This window comes from Corvus moneduloides, chromosome 5 (assembly GCF_009650955.1).
Source record: "Corvus moneduloides isolate bCorMon1 chromosome 5, bCorMon1.pri, whole genome shotgun sequence".
Taxonomy (NCBI): domain Eukaryota; kingdom Metazoa; phylum Chordata; class Aves; order Passeriformes; family Corvidae; genus Corvus; species Corvus moneduloides.
Window position 1 is genome coordinate 62,078,529 of NC_045480.1, and position 15,752 is coordinate 62,094,280.

General features: G+C 37.0%; 1 protein-coding gene and 1 long non-coding RNA gene across 10 annotated transcripts in view; one reads left to right on the top strand and one right to left on the bottom strand.

Annotated features, from left to right (window-relative positions):
- Nucleotides 1–15,752, top strand: part of INPP4B (inositol polyphosphate-4-phosphatase type II B) — a 312,437-nt gene that overhangs the window by 86,840 nt on the left and 209,845 nt on the right. The window lies entirely within an intron of this gene.
- Nucleotides 2,733–13,872, bottom strand: LOC116443803. Its single transcript, XR_004240059.1, has 3 exons — nt 13,780–13,872; nt 8,700–8,768; nt 2,733–3,049 (listed from the first exon to the last, which is right to left on the bottom strand). It is a non-coding gene; the product is annotated as an uncharacterized LOC116443803 (long non-coding RNA).

The window sequence follows — 15,752 nt, forward strand, 5'->3', positions numbered from 1 at the left end:
TGGACTCTTTGTGCTGGCATGCTGGATAGTAATTGCAATAGCAACCAGGAACTCCTTCTGTTAGTTCCAGCTCTCTGTAAAGCTACTGTGCTGCTCTGGAGCTTTATGTGAAAGAAGACCCTGAGTCAGGAAAGTGCTAAAGGTATTTGTCTCCAGCTGTGTTTTCAGCCCTCATCTGCCAGTAAGGGTGGGGCTCAATGTACTTTTTCCTCTGAAATGGGTGCTGCTGACACAAAATCCTGCCACTTGCTGCCTCATTAGTTGTGCTGATGGTGCTGGTTGTAGGGCTACCTTATACTTACAGTAGATCTGATTAGCCACAAAGTGCTGGAGGGAGGTTGTTCCTTCTCCCATAGAATGATTTCAGCTGAAGGTCTGGAGTGCACACATTAGGACATGTCCATAATGTGCATCTCCAGCCTTCACTCTCTTATATTTGCAGAAGATATGTTTTCATTTTAAATGTAAGATGCGAGTAGATGTATGTTTTAATGATAAGCTTGTCATAGAAATCACATTTCACAACATCTACTGAACTTTGAGTTAAGATTACCTTTTCAAGTAATTTTGATGCCTTCACAAATGGCAAGATGGTAAGATTTACACTCTGCATGAAACACTTTACATCAAGGCTGAATGAGGCGAGTTATGTAACAATTACCTGTGGTTATTAAAGGGAGCCCAAATTAAATATTGTATAAATGAAAGTGCAGGATTTGTGGACAAATTTTTCCAGCTTGCTGCATTTGACATTTGTCAGGGTCAAATGCAGGTGGAATTGATACTAAGATAGGCTGTTAAAGTAGCAGCAGTTGCTGGGGAATATGTGAACCACCAGGGTTGCTGCTGCTTTCTGCGGCTGCAAGTGAGTTGTGTTTTATAGCAGCCCAGAGAGAGGAGGATGCCACAACCACTCCACTAGTGAGAAGCATTGGGGAGAACTGTCATATAAACAGGCTCATTCTCTTCTCTTCTCTGTACTTCCTTTCCTTGTGGTCTTTATATGCATCTCTTCATAGGAACTGAAATTGTGATAGGAGCTGCAAATGTCTGGGAGACCTCTTGGTCCCTCTACTGTTCTTTATATGTCCCTGTATCCTTGTGCCTTTGTGTGCCCATCCAGTCCCGTATGTGAAGGTGGAAGCCCTTCCATATTTCTGTTTATCACAGTGGAAAAACTATTTTAGTGATAGTGGCAATATGATTTTAATATATTCCCTGATTAATATAGTATGAGTTTCTGAAAATGAAAATAAAACCAAGAAGTTAAATAGAGCAAGACAGATCAACCTTGAATGTAGCCTCTATTTCTTCACCTAGCATGGCATTGCATTAACATTACTTGATGTCAGCAATTCGGATTTGTAGAAGTTTATAAAACTTACTGATCTGTAAAAATTTTAGGCTTTTCTGTCAACTTTGAATTAAAGTGTGAGGTTGACTGATTATCTATTTAAGAATATACAGCTGGAGCATCTTATGGTGCAAAAACTCTATTAATGTCTTTGACATTCTGGACTCAGGTTGGCCTGTGCCATTGTCTCTGATAGAGTTCAGCTGTTATAAGGTCGAAAGACATGATGGATGGTGGTGCCTGAAGATAAACTATATGAAACTATTTTTTGGGGTGCTACATAAAAACCCCATAGTTTTAGATATTCCATTGAATAAAACGCAGAAAAAAAAGGCCTAAAAAATAATGAGGTAGAATCAAAATATAGTATAAATTTTAATTACAGATAATACATATTCAAAAGCTGTAACAACAAGCTTGAAATTGGCACAAGGTAGCTGTTATGGCATAGGCAGGAAGTACCAGAGAAAGATATTTTAAAAGGTTTTGTATGCAAGAAAATTATTATTCTGGGTATCCAAGTAAAAACAAGACATTCTGCTACATTAATATGGCTATTGAAAAGTTTATTTACATTTTCCACAGCTAAAAAATGAATATAAGAAATGTCTTAATGGGAAAAATTCTGGCCTTCTGTTGAAGATTTTTCTGCTGTGTTATTTCTAGACAGTGTCTGTGTTCTGAGCTCAACAGCTGTGATGAAAAGAATGCGTTGACCTAGGCATAAAAGCGTTGCTTTTTCTCCTAAAAGCAAATTTCCTGTTTAAGCGCTCATTAAAAAAAAGAGGGGGGGAAGGGGGAATTATGGCATGGGTGTTTCTTATGAGCATACATGGCTCCAGTGGTTTCTTTTTTCAGAGCTGGGATACCAACACAATTCCTATTAATGAAAGAGTCAGCCTTGAAAATTTAGATTTTGTGTGTGTGTGTGTGTGTGTAAACCTGTGGTTATGAGACTGCTGCTTAACATTCCTAGCCGGTTGCCTGGATTAAATTCTAGCTGCATTTAAGAAAGTGCTCAGTGTGTTTCAATTTATTCACAGCAAAATAGGTTAAATGTAGATGTAGTTCTCATCTTTAATATATTGATGTGGATAAGATGTTCTGGAAAGTCGATTCTCTTTTACTTAAGGACTTCCTTATGTGAGAAACTTATCTGAAGAGAAGTTCTGTGGTAAAGAATTAACAAAGACTGATCGTGCATATTCCTGGCAATTGTGAGAAAGATTAGTTGGAACGAGCCTAATTTCATTCTCTTTTCCTCAGAAATTACTACATTTATATTGGGTCTTTAGAGGAGAGTAATTACAGCTACCAGCTTAAGAAAACTTAAAGTCCTAATTTTGGTTTCACTTATTTGGTTTATTGATATTAGAAAAATGAAACAAAGAAGCCCTCCAGAAGTGCTTCACTGTCTCTGGAAATGACACTTGGAATCAGATCTTTTAAGTATCTTCCATGCATTGAAATACTTGCTGATCTTCCTCATTACTGCTTTTGTGTCCATTCTGTCCCCTTCTCCTGATCTCTTCATGAACATCTCTGCTCAGGATCACTGTCCACAGGTCTTGTGTGTTGAGACAGTCTTGCTGTGCACGTGCTGAGAGTGATGCTGTGCTGGTTTAATGCAAGAAGGTGAGACTTGTGGCTGTCAAGACTTCCTTTTGCGTGGTACAGGCGATGAATACAAGTCTCCTGCAGGAGGAAGATGATTAGAGATGAGAGCATCTGAATGGAATTGTAGGTTGCTCCTTTTTTATTTTTAGAAGTTTTTACCAAATGTCAAATATCGTTACCTAATTTTGGTTTAGTTTGGATTGAAGGCCACAGCAATGTGAAAAGGACAAGAATCAACTTAGTGGAAGCTGTTGCTTGCTATGAAGATTTTTGAGTTGAGGACTTGATTGACAAAATCAACATTGCACAGCTTTATTCCCCCTTTTGCCTCAAACTGGAAAGATGAAGGCAGTAGAAAAGCCAGGACTCGTGGCCTGTGAAGACTTAGGGAAACAGGGCTCCAAGCCCAATGTACTCAGTGAGTAGAGAGAGAGCTGGTAGCTGCAGGCTTCCCTAAAACAGGAATTTGCAAGAAATCTGTAGGGGTTCCAGTAAAGGGAGAAAATATGCTTTTTCCCTTAAAATTCCAGAAGAGAAGGAAATGGATTTTATTCCCACTCTGAGTAGAAATCCAGTTGGACATTGTATTCCTTCAATCCTCTGATAGCACAGACATGAGATCATCCATCTCTGGGTCCTGACTGGTGCGGATTTAGTGATGCTTGACCAAGAGAGCTGAAAATGCATGTGTAGCAATGTTACTGTGTCAACCATTTAATTTTACCAGGTTGTCTGCAAGCTCACAATGTCCTTAAGCGTAGCTGGAGTAGATGTGACAAAACAAAATGGTTTCATTCATGTGTATTACTTGGAAATGTTCAGCTGGTTGGTTTTCCTCACACCTTATCAAATGTGATCACAGCATCTCAGTATGATAAACATGCACCTTCTGTAACACTGAAAAGTCACTGTTAGCTGCTTTGACATTTAAATTAGTAGTAGTATGATGGATGTAGTGGGTGCTGAAGTCAATGTCGTAAGTAGCTTCACAGGGTTTCTATGCAACTGAGTACAAATATTGTACTAATTCTTTAATGTGCTGTTATTTTATTATACCCTAGATTGCTGGTTGCCCTTTATGCTGTGTCATTTTGATCAGTTTCCTGGGAAATATCTAATACTTCATTTGATGTTTAGGGCACAGCAGTTACAGTGAGATGGTGTATGAAGCCATAAATGCCGTTTTGAGGATGGCTAAATGCCAGAGCAGTGATGAGGCTGCTAAATGAGAGAACTGTTTGTAAAAGGGTTTTTTTTTGGAAGCATTTTTCTGTTTTGCTCTAGACGGAAAATAAAACTAGTAAGTGGAAGCATGAGAAATAATGTTCTATTTATTTTAGATTGAGAACCTACACTTTGCTGCTCACTAAGTGTCTCTGTGTGCAAACTGCTCAGTAAATGTCAGTCTGGAAGGATTTGGCAGCATGGCACAGGAGAACTCATTTAAACCACAAAGGAACCAATGTGTTACGCCGTGTTAGCATTGTACATGTATCTATTTGCAGGGGGATACTTTGTATGTGTGGTTGTAGTGTTTGTGGACATATATCCTTGTCTTCACACACAATTGAAAGCATTACATACATGGATGCAGATTTTGAAACAGGATTACTGCGTCTTTTGGTGTCTATAAAGAAAAAAGGGGTTGTATGTGGCTTTTTTGGGGACTTGGTGTTTGTTTGGTTTTTAGGGAGGGGGTACTAAGGCTGAAATTTCCCTTAGTCAATTATAATGTGGTCTGGAAAGTTTTTGATTTGTTATTTGAGAACAGTGCTAAAACTATGACCCCTTAGGGCTTAGTTTTTTCTGCTCTTTTTTAGACCTATAATTACAGCTTCAAGTTGGAATATGAAGCCCATATGAAGGTTATGCTTGGCTCTGTAAAGGGTTTCTAAGCTGTTATGTTGCAATAAACATTGACATTTCCAGAACACTGTACAGCTTTATCATCTTTAATCCAGTACTTTCAGCTGCACTTTTCTTTCAATAACAGTCATGAATGTGTTTTAATTTTATGCTGAAAAATCCTTGGGAAAACTAAGTTTCTGTTTTCTGTAGTTCAGCATTTGACATAGTTGCTTCAGAAGCTGTAAGCTGCCTTTTTATGACTGAAGAAGAAGGAAAATGCAGAAGGGCAACATAAAGGCTATTTAACCTTAACTTGCTCATGACCATGCAGTAAAATCACTTTGCTGCCAGTGAGATTTTAGAGTATTTTATCAAAAGACCTCCAAGTGCAATATGAACCAACAACCTAAAAAACCCCAAAAACCTGAGTGCTAAAACATCAAAAATTTTGAAATTGTTGCTTTGTTTCTTTTTCTCAATGTGTTTGTGGTTGATCACAGTCCACATTTATGGTGAGATAAGTTTAACCTAATTCTGCATAGCATGCAATAAATTTTAGCTCAATATTGCTTATATATAGTTTCGTCAGCAAATGGTGACCTCTTACTTGGACCCTTCTAATGCATGGTCTCTTGAGGCTGTGTGTCAGGACATTGTACAGAATGTTTTCCTTGAGGATGATCTGTTGTCTGCTGGAACTGGTCTCTCCAAACATGGTTGCACAGCATTAGTCAGCAAATGTGTCACAGGCTTAAAACCCTTCTTAAAAATTAGGATAGGATTCTTGCAACAGTTCAATTTGTGTTTTGCAGCCAAACTCAAATTCTCAGAGGTAAAAATGAAAGGACTTTATATAATTTTGTAAGAACTCTGCCGTGATTCATATTGTCCTTTTGCTTGCCCTAAACTTATCTGTGTTGTATGTTTTCTCCATATTTCTAAGTGTTTTCAAACACACGTTTACTGAGGATTTTATTTTGATTTCTTTTGTGGCTGTTGTGGGAGTACAGCAAACTAGTAGAGTGTCTTTTGTAGGAGGTTATTTAAAATAAAAGCCAAGGTAATTTCAGGAAAAAAGTGAGGAAATTATAAAAAAATCTGGAAGAATTGAATGCATTGGCAGATATGTTATGCTGAAGGAATTGATCTAAATTCATTAAACACAATTGCCCATTTGTTCAGAAAAGTCCTTGAGCAAGCCTAGCAGAAGCTTGGACGTGTTTTAGAGGAGTATGATTATGAGCTTGCCCTGTTCTTAAAGATTTCCGTATTTATTTGCCTTTGCTTGCTGTCATAAATTCATACAATGTTATGTGGCTGTTTGCACAGATGCAACAATTATTGTGTAGTTTATTTATTTAGGCTTTTTTAAATTTTAATTTTCTGGCTTCTGTTGTGATGTAATTGTGGCTCTTTCTCTGTCAAAGTAGTCTGGTTAGGAAAATAACAGTTTGAATCTTTGTAAGACACTGTCATGACTGGAGGGATAAGCAATACTGTTTCTCTGGAAGATAGCAAGGATTTCAAAATATTTTTGTTCTTGCCTGTTTTCTTTATTGTGCAGCATTTTTTGAATAATAGAATATTGGAAGAAATTTTGAAGTAAATTGAGACAATTATCTTGGTGATGGTAAAATCTGATATTCGTTTCATAAACAGCAGCCAAAAATGGCCTGTGAAATAGCCTTACTATTCTATGAAGGATATGTATTTTCAAGCATATTTTAGAGCTTTTCACTTACCACTAATTTAACAATCAATTTGATGCTTGCTGTTTATAGCCAACATGTGGTACTGTAGACTTCAGTATCTACACTGTATTTGAGGCAAGCAAAATGTATCAAAATTGAATTAAGATGTAAATAAAGAAATATTTAGGGCCTGTTGATGCTATAATCAACAGTTTCTGGATAATTGCATTTCAATAATCCAACTTTATAATGGCTCTATTCATTTTGCTTTGAACGTAGAACGTAATACTTAAATATTTGAGAATCCAGAAGACTGGTAGTAGTTTCTGCAGGTGGATACTTTTGTTCTTCATGCTCATGGCTTCAAATAGAGATTGCATACCTGGGGTTTTCAGTTTGGGACTGAATTTTGTGTTTTCCTTTTTAAATATACTTTGATTTTTGTACGATGTAGAAAGAAAAGATTTACAGAGAGAAGGTGGAATAGGTCTAAGTACAGATAAAAGTTTGCTTTAATGTATTTACTCATCGTTATTTTAAAAAGAATTTCTGTTAAATAGGTTAGAAATCCCAGTGCTACTCTTTGCTAGGTACCTTTGAAAACTTTATTTGAACTGCACATTGAATCACTAAATGTAGTTTGAATTTAAACATGCGATGGTGTCCCCACTCAAACAAGTAGGTGCCTTCCTTGCTCACACATATTCACCGATCTTTCTTTCCTAACTGCTAAAAATACCTCTTCTAAAACTTCTTTCTGTGGGCTCATTACTCCTATTTTCTTTTTGTGCTTGTTACTCTGAACAATGATAGTGGTGGTGGTGTATCTGATGCAAGAACACAATAAAAATCAGTATCTGGAGGCTGCGGGGTTTATTAGACCAGGTGACACAGCTGAGAAGTCACACATTCTTGATCCCAAATGCCTTTGTTAAGGTTTGAAATCAAAACATCAGTATTCAAAGCTAAATAGAAGGTGAAGACTGTTTCTTAGTGTTAAATAGAGATCAATTTTACCATCTCAGAAACAGAAGATAACTCCTGGGAGGGGAGGCAGGAAAAGAGTAGACAGTGTGTTCTTGGCGGAGGGAAGAGATGAGAAAGCAGTTGCCTAAGGATCAGAGACAGGTGGTTCATAGCTGGTGGAATGTGAGGAGTTGACTGTGGAGGGAAGAGATCATAAGGGGCCCATAATTTTTACTTTAAGACCCATTGGATGTATTTGGTATCTAGCAGAGTTATGAAATTTTGCTGTTATGTCAGTTTAGTTCCTTGTAAATCTGCATCCTCCATTCCAAAGCTCAGATTTGAGAAATGCCGTGTAGGTTTCCCTTGAGGATGGTCTGAGAGCTCAGAGATGAAACAACTGTTTTATGAGAAGTGTCCTCCTGCTGATATCTGGCTGGTTTTGTCCTGTATCAATTGTCTGCATGAATGTGCTTTTTTCTTAAATATTTGTTCATGCTTAATTACAGTTGTTACAAATATTCAAATATAGGAATATATGATGTTCTAGTAAAGCAAACCAGGTATTTTTGGGGGGTTGAAGCACTTGTTTTTCTAAAATCTCTATAAAAATTTGCCTGTTAAGGATGAAGTGGGGCAAGCTTAATATTTGTGAGATTTCGCCATTTCCTTTGGTATTTAACTTAAACATTAATCTTGCTGTTTACAACATTTTCCTCCTGATTCCAAAGCACCAAAATTCTGCAATTTGTCACATGAATGCTTTGTTTTGTGAGAGAGTTTCCGAGATGTAATCCTGAACACCAGAAAGCCAGTAAGATGTCTGAAATGAAATAATGTTGTTAATTAGTAGAGGAGATGTTTTTCTTTTTAAAACTAAAATTGATGAAGCTTAATTAATCTCTCTCATTTCAAAGAGTATGATGTAAGCTTTCTAAATTGAGAGCTTATAACCTAGATGGTTTTTTTCTGGGTGCCCACACATGATTTGATCACTCTGCCTTTTATGTCCAGTGACTTACTGGTAGCAAGGGAATATGAGAAGAAATTTCTCTGGGAGATAAAAAAACCAATTATCTTTCTTTCTATGGCTGTGGTCTGAGGTTTTTTGCTTTGTTTTTCCTCAAACATGATATCCTCTATACATCTCTGCTATATTTCAAGGGCCTAATTCTGCTGCTCTTACAAACACTACAGATGTACAGATTAAAGGCAGCATGTACCTTGCTCTGACATATCTTCTTATGCTCCATTGCATTTGGAAGTGGTCTGGGGGGCTACCATTGCTTTAGCTGTAAAAAAGAGAGGAAAGGAAAAGTGAGTGCTGGAGAAGGAATGGTGAAGTTAACGTGAAGAAGCTTAAAAAGAATTCAAATACTTCTCTTATTTGGTTCTCTGTTTAGAAGTTGGTGCTTAGTGACGTTGGGCCTGGTGACAATTTACAGGTCTGCTAGGACGACTTCTGATCCTCTTAGGGACTACAGCTAATCACACAACATCCATCTCTTAGCATGCTGAGTCTCTAGCATCCTGAAAAATATTCTGTTTGCTTCTTCCAAATGCACTGTGCAGGAGATTAAAGCTCAGGGGCTGTGTGGGGGAGAATCATAGCCTGCTTTCAAATGAACATTACTGTGAGCAGTCCAAGGAAGCAGAAGGAGTTATCTCTACAGTACATACACTAGATATATTGGCAGTTTATAATTAAAAATATTCAAACCACTTAATTTTTGCAATGTTTCTATTCCAATTTTTTTATCCTAAGGTTGTGGGAAAAGTGGATAGCATGTAGGGAATTTTGGGTTGGTTTTTCACTTCGGGAATACTTGTGGGGGAAAACGTAAGAAAGGTTAGAAAGTGTATTTTGTTGTGAAGAGTTCCATCCTGAGGCTCTCTCTTTGGAGTTCTGTGGTTCATGAAACTCAGTCTTGAATAAAGCACAGTTCTCTGTTGTGGTAATTTGCACAACATATTGCTTGTTGGAGGCCAATGAGTAGAATGCAGTTTGGTCTTGTTATTCTCTGCTCTTGAAATATTCTTATAATGTCATTTTTTGCTGCAGTTTGTATTGTCATTTATGATGTTCGTTCTTTAAATATATTCAAATAATTGCACATGCATTTTGTGCATCATTTAAATCAATGATCTATATGATTCCTGAAAACATCTTTCACTGCCAAGAGCACATGGAAAACAAAAAAAGCAACTATTTTCATTCACACTTATATACTTGCACTCTTCATTTGCCTTTCAATATAGTTTTTCTCACCTTCTGATGCAAATAATGCTGATCACTACATTTCTAGACTTCCTCTTACATGAATAACTAGTTGAATATAATATAAGGTCTAGGAACTGTGACAGCCTGGTGCTGTCAAGTCTGCATAAATGGTGAAAAGAAGATAGGCAATGAGGTGAGAAAGTCTGTTACTTGCTAAATAGTCAAGATGGAGTGCCAAGTATGAGTAATCTTAAAATGCCATTACCATTAGCAATTAAGTGGCAGATAAAAGTCAACCTCCATAAATGTGAAGTTACACATGTGAAGAAAGATTATAAAAGTTTCCCATCAAAATAATGGGCTTTGCACCAATTCCTTCCTTTCTGCCCCAGAATGAGATCTGTAGAGAGTTATATTTCTCTTAAAAGGTCAGTGATCAGTTGTGGTCAAAAAGTAAATTGAATATTAGAAGACGTTGGGAAAGGAGAAAACAAAGCAGAGAGCTCTGTCTGTAAAGATCCACCATGCGGTCAATTTGCCCTCATCTTACAGGACATCGAGGTGCTGGGAAAGTTTCAGAAAAAGGGCTGTTAGTGTCATCAGGACAAGGAGTGAGAAGATAAAACTTTTCAGCCTGGATAAGAGGTGATGACCCAGGAGTTCTCTGATAGTAATCTGAAAAAGCATTAACAGCTTGAAGAAGGAGATAGGGATTTATGGTTTATTGTCTCTTCCAGTGTGATGTTAAATGAAGCTGGGGGAACTGGATTGCAAACAAACAAAAGAAAGTGGTTTTTCACGGAATGGGTAGTGGAAATACTGGAATTGTTTGCCATAATGCCCTGTAGATGCTAAAAGTAGATACATGTTGGGAAAAGTATGAGGCGTTCTCAAGGAGCATTATTGAATGGAAGTGCATCTGAGGAAAAAATCCCAATGCGAAAAGCATACAGAACTGAAAGAGGACTGCATGTGGTTGCCCTGCTTTTCCTCTTCCTTGGATACTTCCTTAAGTCACTTGTTGTAGGCAGAGTAAGGGGCCTTTGGTCTGATACAGCTGTTTGCTTGGAAGTATTGCATGTCAGTTTTATGTCAAGTATGCACATGCTCCAATATACCAGACTTCCCAGGATTACTGCAATCTCTCTGGGGGCAAGGCTGTGGTCAGGGCTTCTTAACATTTCTGAAGTAAAAAGGCAACATATTAGAAGCAGAGCAGAGATGAATACCACATATTTTATGTAACTGCCAGGAGTGTAGAACAAAATGGGAGAACTTTCTCTAAAAACGTGAGTTGTCCAAGGTATGTGTTGTGATATATCACTGGAGTCCTGCACCAGAATATAACTTTGAAAAACTTAAAATAATTAGTATCTGAATTACATATAACTAAATTCTGGTGGGAAGGGTAATTTGAGATTTTTTCAAGCTGAAATAATTAACTGAGTGAATATGGGGTGTGAATAAAGAGAACGTTTATTTGTACGCTATAATTATTAGTGATGCATTTTGAAACTGAAAAGGAAACTACTTTTGGTTATGTATTCACTTTTGTTAAAGATAATGATCTATTAAAGGTAGTTTTGTGTTCTGCAGAACTTATTTGGTGACATAAGTCAACGTTTTCCAAAGTGAATGCAGATTAGTGGTCTTTTATTGTCAGTTTGAAGTTGGGATCTGGTAGCATTGCGTGATGGTTTAATCACAGTGGGTAGCTCATGCTTTGTAAAAGATGATTTGAGCATCTTTCATGAGCTGACAGTTCATAAAGGTGTTTGTAATGAACTACCAGGTTACAGCTTGCCTGGAGTAATTGAAGCATCTTGTCAGATGCCAGCTACCACAGTTTTCCTTATCACACAGCTTGGGTTGTAGGCTTTGCATTATTTAAGATACAGGATGGAGATATTATTACAGCAGAAGAATATATAATATTAAAGGAGATTTCAGATTGCTGAATTCTGCTTGCTAGCATTTAAAGGGGTGTTTTTAATTCTGCAAATTATATGCTTGTGATTGCCATGGAGTCATTTGTTAATACCTCAAAATTAGAACAATTTTTTTACTCTATTTGATAATGGGCATATTGCTGTAGAAATATATTGAAATTACTGAAATTATTGAAAAGACTATTAGCTTTTCTGTTCATGAATGGTATTACCCTATAATTCCTGTTCCTTTTTTTCTTGTTGAATCTATAAGAAAGCTGTACTTTTATCTGTGGAGTGATGAACATCATCTGTGCTAATGCTGAAATAGCAAATGTAGGTGGTAATGTTTATAGCATAGTCAAAAGTGTGACCTGTGCACACGCCTGCCCTATTGAGCTGCCATCAGTCTGATTAGCTCATTTGCCAGTACCAGGGAAAACAACTGATGTGAAAAAACACAAGTAGTTTAGTGTATGTAGCATCCCTACTCTATAGGGTTCTGATTTAATTATTTCAAATTTGTGAATATATGCTTTTAAAAGAAATCCACTGTGCAATTCACACACACACCACACGCACCTCAACCCCAGCTGACTGTGGAGGCTTTTAATAACATCTTATTAATAGAGTTTTTACTTTCTGTAGCTTTTGTTCTTACTACAGTGCTATAGCTTTACTTTTCTACTTACTGTTTTAGCACAAAGGAATTACTTGGAATGTCACTTCTAATTTTAACTGTCAGCTTAGTTCTTGACTTGATATACCTATCAGAAGATTCCTTGCCCCACCTCCAGGAACAAATCTCCTATTGTAAAATCAATTCACAGTGACACACTTCTTCCCCCCCACAATGGTACCTCAAATCAAGTCTGTAGGAATGCGAAAATAGCACAAACATGATGTACTCTTTGACAGCTTCAGAAGTTTCTCAGTGCTTTAATTTTCTAGGTTTGGGGACTCTCCAGCAGTTTCACTGAGATACTTAATTCAGATTTAGAAATAATTGAATTGTCTCCTCAAATCACTGTTTTAAAACAATTTCCTGATCTGGGTGGTGGTGGGGTGCCTGTTGACTTTGTCAGTGTTTAGAGAGAGATGTAAGAGTTTGTCTAGCTGCTGTTTGGCATTTGGATTGATTCAGTGAGTTTTTATAAGAATTATTGAAGAATACCAATGGCAGGAGGAAAAACCCCATATATATTACACCTTAGCACAGTGGTACAGATCTGATTTTGATCATATTTTCCATGCATAAAGACCCAAGTATTAGAATTTACTTTTAATAAAGTAAAACCTAGAAAAAATAAAAGAATAGCTAGTCCAGATGAGCTTATGTTATGCACCTAAAGTAAGAGGGAAATTTTGGATCTCTTCAGGTACTGAAAACCAAACCTGATCCTTTATCAGATATGCATAATGGTTTCCTTGATTACAGTTTTGTCATTTAATTTGTAAGTAAATTTCTTGTAAGCTTTTTGTGTGACAGACCATAGCACAGCTCATCTAAATGATGAAAAGTCTGCCGTAATAGTAATTCTGAAGGTATTTTTCTTCAGGTTTGTGTCAGGATGTGAGAAATGTTTTTCAGCAACATGTGCTTTATTTTCTGGCAGTCTTATGCTCTTTCATCCTTTCTTGTTTCCCTTCTTGTTCCCTCTCACATACAGAAAAGGTAAGTACAACTTCTCTGCTCAGTGTTCTGGATTGTGTATCTTGAAAAAGCATTCATGTTCATTTGAAACTGCAGCATTTCTCCATTCCAGCTTCAGTGGTTCAGAAAGGGGAGTAACTTGTCTCTAAAGAGGCTCTTGAGCTGCAGCATCTGCGGGCTTAAAATGCAGAGAGCTTGAAATCATCTTCTCTCTTGTGTTTGCAGTTACTGTTGTATGTCAACTGCATTGTGAGACAGATTTCACTGACACAGATTCTTGTTAATTATTTGAAAGCTATTTTTGCTGCCTGCTATGCCAATTTGTTTGTATTATACACTTGTCTTTCATGTACAAATCAAAACATCGAGTCTTGCACTCTCGGCAACTATAGCAAACTACTCGTGATTCCTCATCCCTGGTCTTTCCAAACACCTGACTCTCCTGAAAGCTGTGTAAGAGGGAGGTGCTTTTCTTTGCGTACTGACATATATCCACTTACCACAGTTACATGTTTTGGAGTGAAAGTTAAGTCTGGGGACTTCTCATATGTCTGTCTTTAATCTTTGGAGCATGAATATCACCAGATGAACAATTTTCTGCAAGGACGGAAGGAGGAAAAGTGTTAAGAGTCATTTGACTTTTCTTTTTGACAGAGAAACTTTTATGTACTCACACCTGAGTGTTAAATGGACTCAGACCTTCATTAACTTCCAAAATAACTCCTTTTGGTCATATCTCCACTGAAAGATTGCCAGCTCTTGAAGGAATGAGACTGCATTATCTACTTTCCAAGGGAGGGTTATGTGGGAGACTCTACTGGGGCTTTGAAATCTAAAGAATTAAAATAGTTACCAGGATCGTTGCAGTGGACAGCTCTTCCTACTTAGTCTGCTGTTTGTTTTGTTGGACTATTACTGCCTATTTTTCCAAACTGACTTTAGCTGATACTCATAAAGACCTGGTAGATCGTCAAAGAATGCCTCACACAACAGCACTTGAGAACTGCTGCTGGGTTGTCATGTATTGCCACTGACTTGCTGGGTTCTATAAAAAAAAAGTTCTCAACATAGCACTTGTGTTTCTACCAAAACTCACTGCATTGTTTCACTACTTTCTTCTTTTCTCTCTCTCTTTTTTTTTCTTTAAACAATCAGATGGGCTGTTTTTCTGTCTACATGACAGTACATTCCTTTTAGACCAGCCCAGTCTGAATAATTTTTCAAAGAAATCAATTTACAAGTGGTTTCTAGGTAAGTCTGTTTTTTCTTAGTATACTACAGTGTTGTCTCTTGAATTCTGGCATATTTCAATACAACACAATGTGCTTTTTTTCATGCTCTTCTGTTTTATTTTAACCTTTCATTACCTTTGGGTGTTGATTTGTGTTTAACGACTGGGTTTGGAATATTAATTTAGTAGTGGTAAAAGGTTAGGGAGAATAAATATAGACTTTTCAAGGAAATCCTTTTTAGACTTTGTGAAATGTTATGTGTTCTGTTACTATTCAGTCTTTCAGTCTTATTGTATTGAATTTTCACAGTTTTGGTCATGAAAGACAGTGTATTACTAGATATGTAAAAGGTCCTTTTGTGAGAAAAGCAGGATCAAGACATCCATTTGAAAATGAACATGAAACCCTTGGCAAAAAGTTTGAGCCTGGTTCTGGCAGGCCAAATAACATCACATAGATGCAGAGAAAGGGGTAGACAAGAAAACTTGTGCATATTAGGCAGGTGTTATAAATATGAACAGTTTTATGAAGTCATTCATTAAGTGGCAGATATGTGAAATTAAAGTTCAGGCTTTTGATAAAATTGCTGCACAATATGAAAAATACTTCATTTTTAGGATCACTTGGAATAAAGTACCACCTGAGGAAGGAGTGTTAAAACAAGAATTTGCATTAATCCCTGCAGAATCTCACTGAAGTGGAGAATGAGCTCTGTGAAATTCATGTTGTGAACCTGGAATGAAGGGAGTGTATGGGTGCTTGGTCTAAGGGTTATTTGTTACCAGATGTTAGGGATAAAAAAATGGATAATAAGAGTTTTAAGGGAAAAAAGATTAATCCTGAGAGAGTGATTGATAGTGTCACTCTTCTGAAATATGAGTCACGCTTACTAAACTAGAAGAGTTCGCACCTTGTCTGCAAAGCACTCACAAAAAATGCCAGTGGTAATTTGCATCCTATTGCATTCAGCAATAGGTCCATATCACTTAATGCCATTTGAATTGCATAGCCAGAGACCATATTCAAAGTTTCAAGTGCTGATAAAGAAATCCCTTTCAAATAAGAATTGAAGAGAAATACCTTCTGTAAAATTACATGTTATTTTGTTCACTTGAAAATATCCTACTCTTTGAATAGAATCTGACATATGATTTGGCCTTGTTAGAAAATATGAGGAAATATGAAAGTTTAAATGAGCTGGGCTTGCCTGACTTGCTTAGGAATGAGGTGTCATCTAAACT